At 42.7% G+C, this 16622-nt stretch overlaps 1 protein-coding gene across 1 annotated transcript in view; it reads left to right on the forward strand.

Moving 5' to 3' along the window:
* ATP6V1E2 (ATPase H+ transporting V1 subunit E2) overlaps positions 1-16622 on the forward strand; it is a 56683-nt gene that overhangs the window by 20586 nt on the left and 19475 nt on the right. The window contains exon 5 of the mRNA XM_030920697.1: positions 130-237. The gene's annotated coding sequence lies outside the window, so the exon portion shown is untranslated. The remainder of the gene's footprint in view (positions 1-129; positions 238-16622) is intronic.

Raw genomic sequence — 16622 nt, forward strand, 5'->3', positions numbered from 1 at the left:
ATTGTTTGTGTGTGTGTGCACATATATCTATACATATAACAAAAGGTTTGATATAACAATACTTAACCTTACCACCTATAATGAATTCTGGATTTTTTATTCCATTTGGTTTCATTTCTTTTTATTCAGTGATGACCTACTAAATGATTTCACAGTCCACCAGAGGGTCATGGTCCACACCTGGAGACACTCCAATGGAGGTCTCTGCTGACTGAGTGCACTGGCTTGTGGCTGGAGGTGAGTGCTCAGGACCACAGAGGGATGGAACCTCTATAACTCAACAACAACAAAAAAACAAACAACCTGATTTTAAAAATGGGCAAAGAACTTGAGTAGACAGTTTCCAAAGAAGATAAGCAAATGGCCAATAAGCACATGAAAAGACGCTTAGTATCACTTATCATTAGGGAAATGCAAATCAAAACCACAATGGTACCACAATGGGTAATTTCATATCCATTAGGATGGCTATTATTTAAAACAACAACAACAACAACAACAAACCCAAGACCAGGCATGGTGGCTCACACCTGTAATCCCAGCACTTTGGGAGGCCAAGGTGGGTGGATCACAAGGTCAGGAGATCACGACCATCCTGGCTAACACGGTGAAACCCCGTCTCTACTAAAAATACAAAAAATTAGCCGGGCATGGTGGCAGGCGCCTGTAGTCCCAGCTACTCGGGAGGCTGAGGCAGGAGAATGGTGTGGATCTGGGAGGCGGAGCTTGCAGTGAGCCAAGATCGTGCCACTTCACTCCAGCCTGGGCGACAAAGCGAGACTCCGTCTCAAAAAAAAAAAAAATTAGTCGGACATGGTGGTGTGCACCTGTAGTCCCAGCTACTCAGGAGGCTGAAGTGGGAAGATTGCTTGAGCCAGGAGTTTGAGGCTGCAGTGAGCTATGATCATGCCACTACACTCCAACCTGGGCAACAGAGCCAAGACACAAAAGAAAGAAAAAAACAAAAACAAAACCAGAAAACAGCAAGTATTGGCAAAGTTGTGGAAACATTGGAACCCATGTGCATTGCTGTGAACTGTAAAATAGTGCGGCTGCTGGGGAAAAGGGTGTGGACGTTCCTCAAAACACTGAGCTTAGAACTACTATGTGATCCAGCAATTCCACTTCTAGGCATATACCCCAAAGAAGTGAAAGCAGGTCTTTGAACAGATATTTATATACCCATGTTCATAGCAGCATTATTCACAATGGCCAAGAAGGGAGAGCAACCCAAGTCTCTATGAATGGATGAGTAGACAAAATGTGGTATATACACACAATGAAAATATTCAGCCACAAAAAGGAAGGAAATTCTGACCAGTGTTACAATATGGGGAATCCTGAAGACATCATACTATGTGAAATAAGTCAGCCAAGGAAGGACAAATATTATGATTCTATTTATATGAGGTACCTGGAGTAGTCAAATTCATAGAGACAGGAAGTAGAATGGTAGTTGCCAACAGTTACTTGGGGAAGAGTATGTGGGATTAGTGTTTAATGGATACACAGTTTAAATTTGGGAAGATGAAAAAGTTCTGGAGATGGATGGTGGTGATAGTTGCAAAACCATGTGAATATTCTTAATGCTACATAAATGTACACTTAAAAAGGCAGGGTGTGGTGGCTCACACCTGTAATCCCAGCACTTTGGGAGGCTGAGGCAGGTGGATCACTGGTGGTCAGGAGTTCGAGACCAGTCTGGCCAACATGGTGAAAACCCGTCTCTACTAAAAATACATAATTAGGCAGGCGTGGTGATGCACGCCTGTAGTCCCAGCTACTCGGGAGGTTGAGGCACAAGAATTACTTGAACCCAGGAGGTGGAGGTTGTAGTGAGCGGAGATCGCACCACCGCACTCCAGCCTGGGCAACAAGAGTGAAACTCTGTCTCAAAATAATAATAATAATAATAAATAATGTACACTTAAAAATGGTTAAATGGCAAAATTTGTTATGTACATTTTACCACAATAGAACAAAAAAGATAGGTTTCACTTTTAAAATAGGATTTCCAACTTCTCTAAAAAATCAGATCTTATGACATCCTAGTCCACATTTTCTAAGGCAGCAGATCAGGGAAGTACTTGCCCCTTTAGACGGGGATGGAAATGAAGGGCTTTTCTTTTTGGAGAAACTGCCACTGGAAACTTCTAGATATGCAGCTTTGAAGCAAATGATTCTTGGGGAGAATCTGACTGCTTTGAAGTAACCTGTCTGCAGATATTTTAGAAGGAGAAATTCGGTTGTGAATTCTTCATGTAAATTATTTTGGGAGAAAGGTTTCTTCCCCTGCCTGTAGGCATTAGCTTTCTCCAGTCCTGACCAAAGCCTGCTTTGCCAGTGTGAGTGGAGTTCTTGGAACAAAACTCTATGTGGCCCCTTGTCAGCGACTGAAGCAGAGATGAAGCTTTTCAGGCCCTTCTGATTTCCTCTCCAGGTGTCTCCTGTTACTTCCAGAGCAAATGAACTCTCTCGCCCTTGTCTTCTCTCCCAAGCTTGCTCGCAAGGGGGCAGAGTGCCTGTCCCTGCTTTCTCACACCCTCACCCCAAGCTGAGCTGCTCTGTTCTGTGTGGCCGGAGGCCAAATCCTCAGACCTGACACCCAACAGCCCATGGGCCACATCTCTTCCTTCTACTCACGATACCTTGTCTTGTGTCCTGGCCCTCACTGTGTACAGGCTCCCTCTGGCTTTTGGCATAGAGTCCAAGACTCCTGCCCCCACCACCCCCAGGCTGATCTTCCTGAGCCCAGGTTTGGCGAAGGTACAGCCATGCTAAGAAGCCTTTGACGGGCTCTTTTGCGTAATGCCCCAACTCTCAGGCAGACATTTCCACCCTTCCCCAGCCGCACCCCAGTGTCTTTCTAGACATTGTCCTCTGCAAGTCTCTTGGCTACTGCCAAACCCACCTGCTCTCCACACCCAGACCTCAGACCGCTCTCCACCAGCAGGCCTTTGCCCGCAGTGTTCTCCCCATCCAGAATGTCTTACTTTCTTTCTGCTTATGATGACAGTCCATCTCTCAGTACCCATCATTACTACTCCCTCCCTGACTGGCACCTTGCCCACAGGGCTGCTCCCTCAGCTGAAGTCTGCAGTCACTCCGGCTGTGTCCTTTCCTGCCCCTTATCCCATCCCATTTTGAGTGCCAGATACGTTTCTGCTATTTTAAACCAGGGCCCTCTCTGAAACCACAAGGCATTGCTTGAAGTTGGATCTCCATAAAGATGTGATTGATTTTTATTTATTTGGATAAATTCTCCTTAATAAATAATACAACTTTCTACATTTTCCAGGTGACTTGCCTCCAAGTTAAGGTACTACATTGATGTGCCCTGAAACCTCATTTTCTTGTCTGAGTTTTCCTAAATTGCCTTATGTTCTTTCATTTATCTTCATCTCCTTCCCTCCCTATTGGTGTTCTGTTGTTACCCATGGAAGGTCTCAAACCATCCCCTACCTTGTTTAAACATCTTCAGGTCAACAATACATTATAAAGGGTATTCAAATAGGAAGAGAGGAAGTCAAGTTGCCTCTGTTTGCAGATGACATGATTTTATATTTACAAAACTCCATCATCTCAGCCCAAAATCTTCTTGAACTGATAAGCAACTTCAGCAGAGTCTCAGGATACAAAATCAATGTGCAAAAATCACAAGTATTCCTTTACACCAACAATAGGCAAGCAGAGAGCCAAATCATGAATGAACTCCCATTCACAATCGCTACAAAGAGAATAAAATACCTAGGAACACAGCTAACAAGGGATGTGAAGGACCTCTTCAAGGAGAACTACAAACCACTGCTCAAGGAAATAAGAGAGGACACAAACAAATGGAAAAACATTCCATCCTCATGGATAGGAAGAACTAATATCATGAAAATAGCCATACTGCCCAAAGTAATTTATAGATTCAATGCATTCCCATTAAACTACCATTGACATTCTTCACAGAATTAAAAAAAAAAACTATTTTAAATTTCATATGGAATCAAAGAAGACCTCATATAGCCAAGACAATCCTCAACAAAAAGAACCAAGCTGGAGGTATCATGCTACCTGACTTCAAACTATACTACAAGGCTACAGTAACCAAAACAGCATGGTACTGGTACCAAAACAGACATATAGGGCAATGGAGCAGAGACCTCAGAAATAACATCGCACATCTACAACCATCTGATCTTTGAAAAACCTGACAAAAACAAGCAATGGGGAAAGGATCTCCTATTCAGTAAGTGATGCTGGGAAAACTGACTAGCCATATGCAGAAAACTGAAACTGAACTCTTTCCTTACACCTTATGTAAAAATTAGCTTGAGATGGATTAAAGACTTAAATGTAAAACCCCAAACCATAAAAACCCTAGAAGAAACCTAGGCAATACAATTTAGGACGTAAGAATGGGCAAAGACTTCATGACAAAAATGCCAAAAGCAATGGCAACAAAAGCCAAAATTCACAAATGGGATCTAATTAAACTAAAGAGCTTCTGCACAGCAAAAGAAACTATCATCAGAGTGAACAGGCAACCTACAGAATGGGAGAAAATTTTTGCAATCTACTCATCTGACAAATGTCTAATATCCACAATTTACGAGGAACTTAAACATATTTACAATAAAAAAAAAAAACATCAAAAAGTGGGGAAAGGATATGAACAGACATTTCTCAAAAGAAGACATTTACTTGGCCAACGAACATATGAAAAAAAGCTGAATATCACTGATCTTCAAAGAAGTGCAAATCAAAACCACAATGAGATACCATCTCGTGCCAGTCAGAATGGCAATTATTAAAAAGTCAGGAAACAATAGATGCTGGTGAGGCCGTAGAGAAATAGGAACACTTTTACGCTGTTGGTGGGAATGTCAATTAGTTCAACCATTGTAAGAAGACAGTGTGGCAATTCCTCAAGGATCTAGAATCAGAAATAGCATTTGACCCAGCAATCCAATTACTGGGTATATACCCAAAAGATTATAAATCATTCTACTATAAAGACACATGCACACATATGTTTATTGCAGCACTATTTATAAAGCAAAGACTTGGAACCAACCCAAATGCCCATCAATGATAGATTGGATAAAGAAAATGTAGTACATACACACCATGGAATACTCTGCAGCCATAAAAAGGAATGAGATCATGTCCTTTGCAGGGACATGGATGAAGCTGGAAGCCAGCATCCTCAGCAAAGTAACGCAGGAATAGAAAACCAAACACTGCATGTTCTCACTCATAAGTGGGAGTTGAACATTGAGAACACATGGACACAGGGAGGGGAACATCACACACCAGGGCCTTTTGGGGGTTGGGGGTGAGGGGAGGAAACTTAGAGGATGGGTCAATAAGTGCAGCAGACCACCATGGCACATATATCCTATGTAACAAACCTGCACGTTCTGCCATTATCCTCTTATTTATTTATTTATTTATTTTGAGACAGAGTCTCGGTCTGTCACCCAGGCTGGAGTGCAATGGTGCAATCTTGGTTCACTGCAACCTCCGCTTCCTGAGTTCAAGCGATTCTCCTACCTCAGCCTCCTAAGTAGCTGGGACTACAGCGGCCCACCACGACGCCCAGCTAATTTTTGTATTTTTAGTAGAGATGGGGTTTTGCCATATGGCCAGGCTGGTCTTGAACTCCTGACCTCAAATCTGAGGTCACTCCTGATCTGCCTGCCTCGGCCTCCCAAAGTGCTAGGATTATAGGCGTGAGCCTCTATGCCTGGCCCTGTTTTTGTTTTTGTTTTTAGCAGAAGTAAAGAAAAAAAAAAAAAAACCCAATACATTATAAAAGAGCCTATGATGAGCTTGGAAGGAAGGCTTAGGGATGGGATTCCTTCATTCTCGGCTTTCTTGGAAATGTCAGTTCCTAAACACCCTACTTTAGTGTGTTACCTGCCCACGGTTCCTCTCCCCCATTCCTCATGGGCTTGGGAGGCACAGCTGGTGTCTGTCGTGTTCTCTGCTCTATCTCTGGTGTCTGCCCAGTGCTTGACACATAGTAGGTGTTCAGTAAGTACTTTTTTTTTTTGAGATAGGATCTCACTCTGTTGCCCAGGTTGGAGTGCAGTAGGCACAATCCCAACTCACTGCAGCCTCGACCTCTCAAGCAATCCTCCCACTTAAGCCTCCCAAGTAGCTAGGACAGCCTCCCAAGTAGCTAGGCACACACCATCATTCCTGGCTAGTTTAAAAAAAAAAAAAAAAAAACAGTTGTAGAGATGGGGGGTCCCACTATGATGCCCAGGCTGGTCTTGAACTCCTGAGCTCAAGCAATCCTCTACCTCTGCCTCCCAAAATGTTGGAATTACAGGCATGAGCTACCTCACCCAGCCAAAAAATACTTTTTGAAAGACAGGGCTGGGCACAGTGGCTCACACCTGTAATCCCAGCACTTGGGGAGGCTGAGGTGAGTGGATCACGAGGTCAGGTGATCGAATCATCCTGGCTAGCACGGTGAAACTCCGCCTCTACTAAAAGTACAAAAAATTAGCCAGGCGTGGTGGTACGCGCCTGTAGTCCCAGATACTCGGGAGGCTGAGGCAGGAGAATCACTTGAACCCAGGAGGCAGAGGTTGCAGTGAGCCAAGATCGCACCACTGCACTCCAGTCTGGGCGACAGAGTGAGACTCTGTCTCAAAAATAAATAAATAAATAAATAATAAAAGAAAGAAAAACAGAAGAGGGGATGCCCCGCTTCCCACATACTCAATATTTAAAATCCCCCAAAGGAGTCATTACTCCTCTACATTTTCTCACCCACTTCCTGGGCCCTGTAAGTTGCCCTGTGCTCCAAGCTCTGGAAAGCCCCTTCTCCTCCTTCCTCAGTCTGCAATCTCTAAGTGTCTGGAGGCCCACACTTGGTCCTGCTTCCCTTTTGTCTAGGGGTAGGAAGCACAACCCAGACAATCTGACCTCAGATTTGCTTACAAATCCCAGCTGGAATGAAGAGCAGTTGCTTCAGGGTCTGAGCAGGGCTCCAGGTTGACAGACACATTTTGCCCACCAAGCACTCCCTGCGGTTGCCTCCTCCATCTCATCACCAAGCACTCCCGGCGGTTGCCTCCTCCATCTCATGGTGCTGTGGATTTGGCACTTCCCCAAGATGGTCCCAAGCTCGTGCAGGCATGGGCCCGAGAAGAGATTTCCCAGCTCACACTTCCTCTAAAGATCCTTCCCAGGCCAGGCAAAGTAGCCCATGGCCATAATCCCAGCACTTTGGGAGGCCGAGGTGGGAGGATTGCTTGAGCCCAAGAATTTGATATCAGCCTCAGCATAATGGTGAGAACCATTTCTAAAAATGAAATAAAGACTTTTCCCACGCCCACAAATATACAATCACCAGTTTGGAAATGTCTGCTTCCCAAAGGTCACATGGAGAGGCTTCTGGGATGCCGGCAATGTTCTCTTGATCTGGATGGTGGTTAAAGGATATTTGCCTTGTAATACTCATTAAGCCAGACATTGCTGTTTTATGTACTTCTCTGACTGCATTTTGTATTTTGCAATTTTTAAAAAGGCAAAAAAAAAAAAAAAAAAAAATCCTCCCATCCCCAAGACTTTAATCAAATCAATCCATGTTAAAGGAGCATGTGTCTGCACTCAGTCCCTGCTAGGGAAGGAGATTCTCATTTTCAAAGAAGTTTCCTAAAGGAAGCAAAAGCAAAAATAACTGGAAAAACAAACACTGAATCCAGCTCTGAATTGTAGCTGGAAAACAGACCATGCTGTCATTTGGAGGAGGAGTCCAGAGATCAAGGAGTGGTGGGGCTTAAACTGGGCCTGAATATATGGATAGGATTTATTAAGTGGAGGGAAACATAGCCAAGACAGCAGCATAAGCCAAAGCTGTTAAGTGGGACTGAGGCTGTGTTTAGGGGGAGGCCCCAGTAGTGAAGGGTTCACGAGAGCCAAGTCTGGCTTGGAGGGCCCTTTCTGCTGTCCCCAGCACAGGCGGAGTGGGTGCCACTTACAGTATCCGCCTGCTTCAGCGGTGTAGAAGTATCTGAGCCCTCGTGCAAGAACAGACATGTGTGTTTCACATTTCTTGGTTTGTTTTGTTGTTTTGCTTAAGTCACAAGCCCATGTGGGCTCATAATCTCTATCCCAGACAGACCGGAAGTTACATCTGCCAGACACATTACACAGGCACACGTGTTCCTGCAGAGGCACTTGCTCAATCCCTGCTTTTTAACTCTGCCCCACCCTGCAGCTGCCTTCATGTCCCAGCACTAATGAGCTATTTAGAAGTGGGGGTGCCGGGCGCGGTGGCTCAAGCCTGTAATCCCAGCACTTTGGGAGGCCGAGACGGGCGGATCACGAGGTCAGGAGATCGAGACCATCCTGGCTAACATGGTGAAACCCCGTCTCTACTAAAAATAGAAAAAACTAGCCGGGCGAGGTGGCGGGCGCCTGTAGTCCCAGCTACTCAGGAGGCTGAGGCAGGAGAATGGCGTGAACCCGGGAGGCGGAGCTTGCAGTGAGCCGAGATTGCGCCACTGCACTCCAGTCTGGGCGACAGAGCGAGACTCCGCCTCAAAAAAAAAAAATAAAATAAAAAAATAAAAAAAAATAAAAAAAAAAAGAAGTGGGGGTGCAGGGAGGGGACACGAGAACTCAGGACTGCAGATTCAGGCGCAAAGATGTGTGACAGACTGTGAGATGACTTCCACCTCATCCCCTGGAATTCAGGAACTTCCCCCACCATCACAAAGGATATGGCTGGCCACCTGAGACTGTGGGCAAAGGTACCATGAAGTGTTGTGGAGAGGACGGTCACTAACTCCAGGCAGGGCTGCTAAGTTTGTTACAAAGAGGCAAGACTAGAATATGTTTCCATTTTAGTGAGTGGAAACCTCATCATTCATAGGTATCCTGTACACACAGAACAACTGTGATGAAGAGTGAGGCCTAAATCAGAGGAGACGAGGACAGTAATAGTAGTAGTGGTCATGATGATGATAATAACTACCAGACATGAGGATTAACCACACCTAGCATTGTGCTAAACATCTCACTTCTTTCATTTAATCCTTATGATAATCCAATGATGTGGCTGCTATTATTTTTATTATACAGATGAGGAAACTGAGGCCTTGAGGGGTATACTGCCTTGCCAAAGTCATACAAATGGTAAGTGCAGAATCAGGATCTGAATTCTAGCAGTCTGACTGCAGAGCCCACGCCGACGCTGTGGAAGCTGGCGATGCCCATTAGGCCCTATCTGGGCATGAAGAGGATGTCCTCCCTCATGAGCTGGAACACAGCATCCCCTGTTGTGGGTGTGGCTCTCTTGAAGACCATCTGGTGAATTTTGCTTGTGCTGGTTTCCTATTCAACAACCTTCAGATTTGGCTTCACGTGCAACTCACATAGAAGGAAAGGAGGCCATGATCCACCAACATGACAGCTGTACTTTTCGTGAGTAAATTAGCAAACTGGCTGCCTGGGTCCCCATGCGTACCTGTTAAGGTGAGCCCACCCCAGAGCTAAAGGCTACCATGTGCCAACTTAACTGAGATTCTGAGTGTGCAAGGATAACCCTGGTCATGGCCCCAGGTGCCAAGGAAATCCCTTTTGGCCTCCTCTTGGCAAACTTGGCCAGCCTTCCCCAGTGACAGCCTGGCTGTTTGGATTCAAGCTGCCTGGTCAGACTGTAGGGGTCATCTGTGTGAAGACGGAATCAACAGTGCCAGGTTCCAGCGTGCATTCCAAGTTCCACATTCTGTGTGCAGACTCCCAGCGCCAGAGCAAAGGCAGGCCCCTGGCAGGAGACTGGTAAGGCTTCACCTAGTGTATTTCTTCCTATATACACGTAACCTGAGGCTTCGTGGACCTTGTACTCTCTCTGCTTTCATTGACAGTGGTTCCTAAAGCTGGTCAGCATCAGGGTTACCCAGGGAGCCTTAAAACACACACACACACACACACACACACACACACACACACACACACACACACACACTTGACTTGTCTTATTTAGGCACAGAAAATACTTTTGCTATAGTTACAAAAATGCAGGGTGTTTTTTTTTTTTTCATTTATTTATTTATTTTTATTTTTTCTTTATTTTTTCCTGGGCTGTCAATCCCATTTCTTTCTTTTTTTTTTTTTTTTAATTTTTTTATTATACTTTAAGTTCTAGGGTACATGTGCATAACGTGCAGGTTTGTTACATATGTATACTTATGCCATGTTGGTGTGCTGCACCCATCAACTCGTCAGCACCCATCAATTCATCATTTATATCATGTATAACTCCCCAGTGCAATCCCTCCCTCCTCCCCCCTCCCCATGATAGGCCCCAGTGTGTGATGTTCCCCTTCCCGAGTCCAAGTGATCTCATTGTTCAGTTCCCACCTATGAGTGAGAACATGCGGTGTTTGGTTTTCTGTTCTTGTGATAGTTTGCTAAGAATGATGGTTTCCAGCTGCATCCATGTCCCTACAAAGGACGCAAACTCATCCTTTTTTATGGCTGCATAGTATTCCATGGTGTATATGTGCCACATTTTCTTAATCCAGTCTGTCACAGATGGACATTTGGGTTGATTCCAAGTCTTTGCTATTGTGAATAGTGCTGCAATAAACATACGTGTGCATGTGTCTTTGTAGTAGAATAATTTATAATCCTTTGGGTATATACCCAGTAGTGGGATGGCTGGGTCATATGGTACATTTAGTTCTAGATCCTTGAGGAATTGCCATACTGTTTTCCATAATGGTTGAACTAGTTTACAATCCCACCAACAGTGTAAAAGTGTTCCTATTTCTCCACATCCTCTCCAACACCTGTTGTTTCCTGACTTCTTAATGATTGCCATTCTAACTGGTGTGAGATGGTATCTCATTGTGGTTTTGATTTGCATTTCTCTGATGGCGAGTGATGATGAGCATTTTTTCATGTATCTGTTGGCTGTATGAATGTCTTCTTTTGAGAAATGTCTGTTCATATCCTTTGCCCACTTTTTGATGGGGTTGTTTGTTTTTTTCTTGTATATTTGTTTGAGTTCTTTGTAGATTCTGGATATTAGCCCTTTGTCAGATGAGTAGGTTGCAAAAATTTTCTCCCATTCTGTAGGTGGCCTGTTCACTCTGATGGTAGTTTCTTTTGCTGTGCAGAAGCTCTTTAGTTTAATTAGATCCCATTTGTCAATTTTGGCTTTTGCTGCCGTTGCTTTTGGTGTTTTAGACATGAAGTCCTTGCCCATGCCTATGTCCTGAATGGTACTACCTAGATTTTCTTCTAGGGTTTTTATGGTATTAGGTCTAACATTTAAGTCTCTAATCCATCTTGAATTAATCTTCGTATAAGGGGTAAGGAAAGGATCCAGTTTCAGCTTTCTACTTATGGCTAGCCAATTTTCCCAGCACCATTTATTAAATAGGGAATCCTTTCCCCATTTCTTCTTTCTCTCAGATTTGTCAAAGATCAGATGGCTGTAGATGTGTGGTATTATTTCTGAGGACTCTGTTCTGTTCCATTGGTCTATATCTCTGTTTTGGTACCAGTACCATGCTGTTTTGGTTACTATAGCCTTGTAGTATAGTTTGAAGTCAGGTAGCGTGACACCTCCAGCTTTGTCCTTTTGACTTAGGATTGTCTTGGCAATGCGGGCTCTTTTTTGGTTCCATATGAACTTTAAAGCAGTTTTTTCCAATTCTGTGAAGAAACTCATTGGTAACTTGATGGGGATGGCATTGAATCTATAAATAACCTTGGGCAGTATGGCCATTTTCACGATATTGATTCTTCCTATCCATGAGCATGGTATGTTTTTCCATTTGTTTGTGTCCTCTTTTATTTCACTGAGCAGTGGTTTGTAGTTCTCCTTGAAGAGGTCCTTTACATCCCTTGTAAGTTGGATTCCTAGGTATTTTATTCTCTTTGAAGCAATTGTGAATGGAAGTTCATTCCTGATTTGGCTCTCTGCTTGTCTGTTACTGGTGTATAAGAATGCTTGTGATTTTTGCACATTAATTTTGTATCCTGAGACTTTGCTGAAGTTGCTTATCAGCTTAAGGAGATTTTGGGCTGAGACGATGGGGTTTTCTAAATATACAATCATGTCATCTGCAAACGGACAATTTGACTTCTTCTTTTCCTAACTGGATACCCTTTATTTCTTTCTCTTGCCTGATTGCCCTAGCCAGAACTTCCAACACTATGTTGAATAGGAGTGGTGAGAGAGGGCATCCCTGTCTTGTGCCAGTTTTCAAAGGGAATTTTTCCAGTTTTTGCCCATTCAGTATGATATTAGCTGTGGGTTTGTCATAAATAGCTCTTATTATTTTGAGGTACGTTCCATCAATACCGAATTTATTGAGTGTTTTTAGCATGAAGGGCTGTTGAATTTTGTCAAAAGCCTTTTCTGCATCTATTGAGATAATCATGTGGTTCTTGTCTTTGGTTCTGTTTATATGCTGGATTACGTTTATTGATTTGCGAATGTTGAACCAGCCTTGCATCCCAGGGATGAAGCCCACTTGATCATGGTGGATAAGCTTTTTGATGTGCTGCTGGATCCGGTTTGCCAGTATTTTATTGAGAATTTTTGCATCGATGTTCATCAGGGATATTGGTCTAAAATTCTCTTTTTTTGTTGTGTCTCTGCCAGGCTTTGCTATCAGGATTATGTTGGCCTCATAAAATGCGTTAGGGAGGATTCCCTCTTTTTCTATTGATTGGAATAGTTTCAGAAGGAATGGTACCAGCTCCTCCTTGTACCTCTGGTAGAATTCAGCTGTGAATCCATCTGGTCCTGGACTTTTTTTGGTGGGTAGGCTGTTAATTGTTGCCTCAATTTCAGAGCCTGCTATTGGTCTATTCAGGGATTCAACTTCTTCCTGGTTTAGTCTTGGGAGAGTGTAAGTGTGCAGGAAATTATCCATTTCTTCTAGATTTTCTAGTTGATTTGCATAGAGGCGTTTATAGTATTCTCTGATGGTTGTTTGTATTTCTGTGGGGTCGGTGGTGATATCCCCTTTATCATTTTTTATTGCATCTATTTGATTCCTCTCTCTTTTCTTCTTTATTAGTCTTGCTAGCGGTCTGTCAATTTTGTTGATCTTTTCAAAAAACCAACTCCTGGATTCATTGATTTTTTTGGAGGGTATTTTGTGTCTCTATCTCCTTCAGTTCTGCTCTGATCTTAGTTATTTCTTGCCTTCTGCTAGCTTTTGAATGTGTTTGCTCTTGCCTCTCTAGTTCTTTTATTTTTTTTTTTTTTTTTTTTTTTTTTTTTTTTTATTATACTTTAAGTTCTAGGGTACATGTGCATAACGTGCAGGTTTGTTACATATGTAAACTTATGCCATGTTGGTGTGCTGCACCCATCAACTCGTCAGCACCCATCAATTCATCATTTATATCATGTATAACTCCCCAATGCAATCCCTCCCTCCTCCCCCCTCCCCCCTCCCCATGATAGACCCCAGTGTGTGATGTTCCCCTTCCCGAGTCCAAGTGATCTCATTGTTCAGTTCCCACCTATGAGTGAGAACATGCGGTGTTTGGTTTTCTCTTCTTGTGATAGTTTGCTAAGAATGATGGTTTCCAGCTGCATCCATGTCCCTACAAAGGACACAAACTCATCCTTTTTTATGGCTGCATAGTATTCCATGGTGTATATGTGCCACATTTTCTTAATCCAGTCTGTCACAGATGGACATTTGGGTTGATTCCAAGTCTTTGCTATTGTGAATAGTGCCGCAATAAACATACGTGTACATGTGTCTTTGTAGTAGACTAATTTATAATCCTTTGGGTATATACCCAGTAGTGGGATGGCTGGGTCATATGGTACATCTAGTTCTAGATCCTTGAGGAATTGCCATACTGTTTTCCATAATGGTTGAACTAGTTTACAATCCCACCAACAGTGTAAAAGTGTTCCTATTTCTCCACATCCTCTCCAACACCTGTTGTTTCCTGACTTCTTAATGATTGCCATTCTAACTGGTGTGAGATGGTATCTCATTGTGGTTTTGATTTGCATTTCTCTGATGGCCAGTGATGATGAGCATTTTTTCATGTGTCTGTTGGCTGTATGAATATCTTCTTTTGAGAAATGTCTGTTCATATCCTTTCCCCACTTTTTGATGGGGTTGTTTGTTTTTTTCTCGTATATTTGTTTGAGTTCTTTGTAGATTCTGGATATTAGCCCTTTGTCAGATGAGTAGGTTGCAAAAATTTTCTCCCATTCTGTAGGTTGCCTGTTCACTCTGATGGTAGTTTCTTTTGCTGTGCAAAAGCTCTTTAGTTTAATTAGATCCCATTTGTCAATTTTGGCTTTTGCTGCCGTTGCTTTTGGTGTTTTAGACATGAAGTCCTTGCCCATGCCTATGTCCTGAATGGTACTACCTAGATTTTCTTCTAGGGTTTTTATGGTATTAGGTCTAACATTTAAGTCTCTAATCCATCTTGAATTAATCTTCGTATAAGGGGTAAGGAAAGGATCCAGTTTCAGCTTTCTACTTATGGCTAGCCAATTTTCCCAGCACCATTTATTAAATAGGGAATCCTTTCCCCATTTCTTGTTTCTCTCAGGTTTGTCAAAGATCAGATGGCTGTAGATGTGCGGTATTATTTCTGAGGACTCTGTTCTGTTCCATTGGTCTATATCTCTGTTTTGGTACCAGTACCATGCTGTTTTGGTGACTGTAGCCTTGTAGTATAGTTTGAAGTCAGGTAGCGTGACGCCTCCAGCTTTGTCCTTTTGACTTAGGATTGTCTTGGCAATGCGGGCTCTTTTTTGGTTCCATATGAACTTTAAAGCAGTTTTTTCCAATTCTGTGAAGAAAGTCATTGGTAGCTTGATGGGGATGGCATTGAATCTATAAATAACCTTGGGGAGTATGGCCATTTTCACGATATTGATTCTTCCTATCCATGAGCATGGTATGTTCTTCCATTTGTTTGTGTCCTCTTTGATTTCACTGAGCAGTGGTTTGTAGTTCTCCTTGAAGAGGTCCTTTACATCCCTTGTAAGCTGGATTCCTAGGTATTTTATTCTCTTTGAAGCAATTGTGAATGGAAGTTCATTCCTGATTTGGCTCTCTGCTTGTCTGTTGCTGGTGTATAAGAATGCTTGTGATTTTTGCACATTAATTTTGTATCCTGAGACTTTGCTGAAGTTGCTTATCAGCTTAAGGAGATTTTGGGCTGAGACAATGGGGTTTTCTAAATATACAATCATGTCATCTGCAAACAGGGACAATTTGACTTCTTCTTTTCCTAACTGGATACCCTTGATTTCTTTCTCTTGCGATTTCTTTCTCTTGCCTGATTGCCCTAGCCAGAACTTCCAACACTATGTTGAATAGGAGTGGTGAGAGAGGGCATCCCTGTCTTGTGCCAGTTTTCAAAGGGAATTTTTCCAGTTTTTGCCCATTCAGTATGATATTAGCTGTGGGTTTGTCATAAATAGCTCTTATTATTTTGAGGTACGTTCCATCAATACCGAATTTATTGAGCGTTTTTAGCATGAAGGGCTGTTGAATTTTGTCAAAAGCCTTTTCTGCATCTATTGAGACAATCATGTGGTTCTTGTCTTTGGTTCTGTTTATATGCTGGATTACGTTTATTGATTTGCGAATGTTGAACCAGCCTTGCATCCCAGGGATGAAGCCCACTTGATCATGGTGGATAAGCTTTTTGATGTGCTGCTGAATCCGGTTTGCCAGTATTTTATTGAGGATTTTTGCATCAATGTTCATCAGGGATATTGGTCTAAAATTCTCTTTTTTTGTTGTGTCTCTGCCAGGCTTTGGTATCAGGATGATGTTGGCCTCATAAAATGAGTTAGGGAGGATTCCCTCTTTTTCTATTGATTGGAATAGTTTCAGAAGGAATGGTACCAGCTCCTCCTTGTACCTCTGGTAGAATTCAGCTGTGAATCCATCTGGTCCTGGACTTTTTTTGGTGGGTAGGCTATTAATTGTTGCCTCAATTTCAGAGCCTGCTATTGGTCTATTCAGGGATTCAACTTCTTCCTGGTTTAGCCTTGGGAGAGTGTAAGTGTCCAGGAAATTATCCATTTCTTCTAGATTTTCTAGTTGATTTGCGTAGAGGCGTTTATAGTATTCTCTGATGGTAGTTTGTATTTCTGTGGGGTCAGTGGTGATATCCCCTTTATCATTTTTTATTGCATCTATTTGATTCCTCTCTCTTTTTTTCTTTATTAGCCTTGCTAGCGGTCTGTCAATTTTGTTGATCTTTTCAAAAAACCAACTCCTGGATTCATTGATTTTTTGGAGGGTTTTTTGTGTCTCTATCTCCTTCAGTTCTGCTCTGATCTTAGTTATTTCTTGCCTTCTGCTAGCTTTTGAATGTGATTGCTCTTGCCTCTCTAGTTCTTTTAATTGTGATGTTAGAGTGTCAATTTTAGATCTTTCCTGCTTTCTCTTGTGGGCATTTAGTGCTATAAATTTCCCTCTACACACTGCTTTAAATGTGTCCCAGAGATTCTGGTATGTTGTATCTTTGTTCTCATTGGTTTCAAAGAACATCTTTATTTCCGCTTTCATTTCGTTATGTACCCAGTAGTCATTCAGGAGCAGGTTGTTCAGTTTCCATGTAGTTGAGCGGTTTTGATTGAGTTTCTTAGT

The sequence above is a fragment of the Rhinopithecus roxellana genome, chromosome 17 (assembly GCF_007565055.1).
Source record: "Rhinopithecus roxellana isolate Shanxi Qingling chromosome 17, ASM756505v1, whole genome shotgun sequence".
NCBI lineage: Eukaryota > Metazoa > Chordata > Mammalia > Primates > Cercopithecidae > Rhinopithecus > Rhinopithecus roxellana.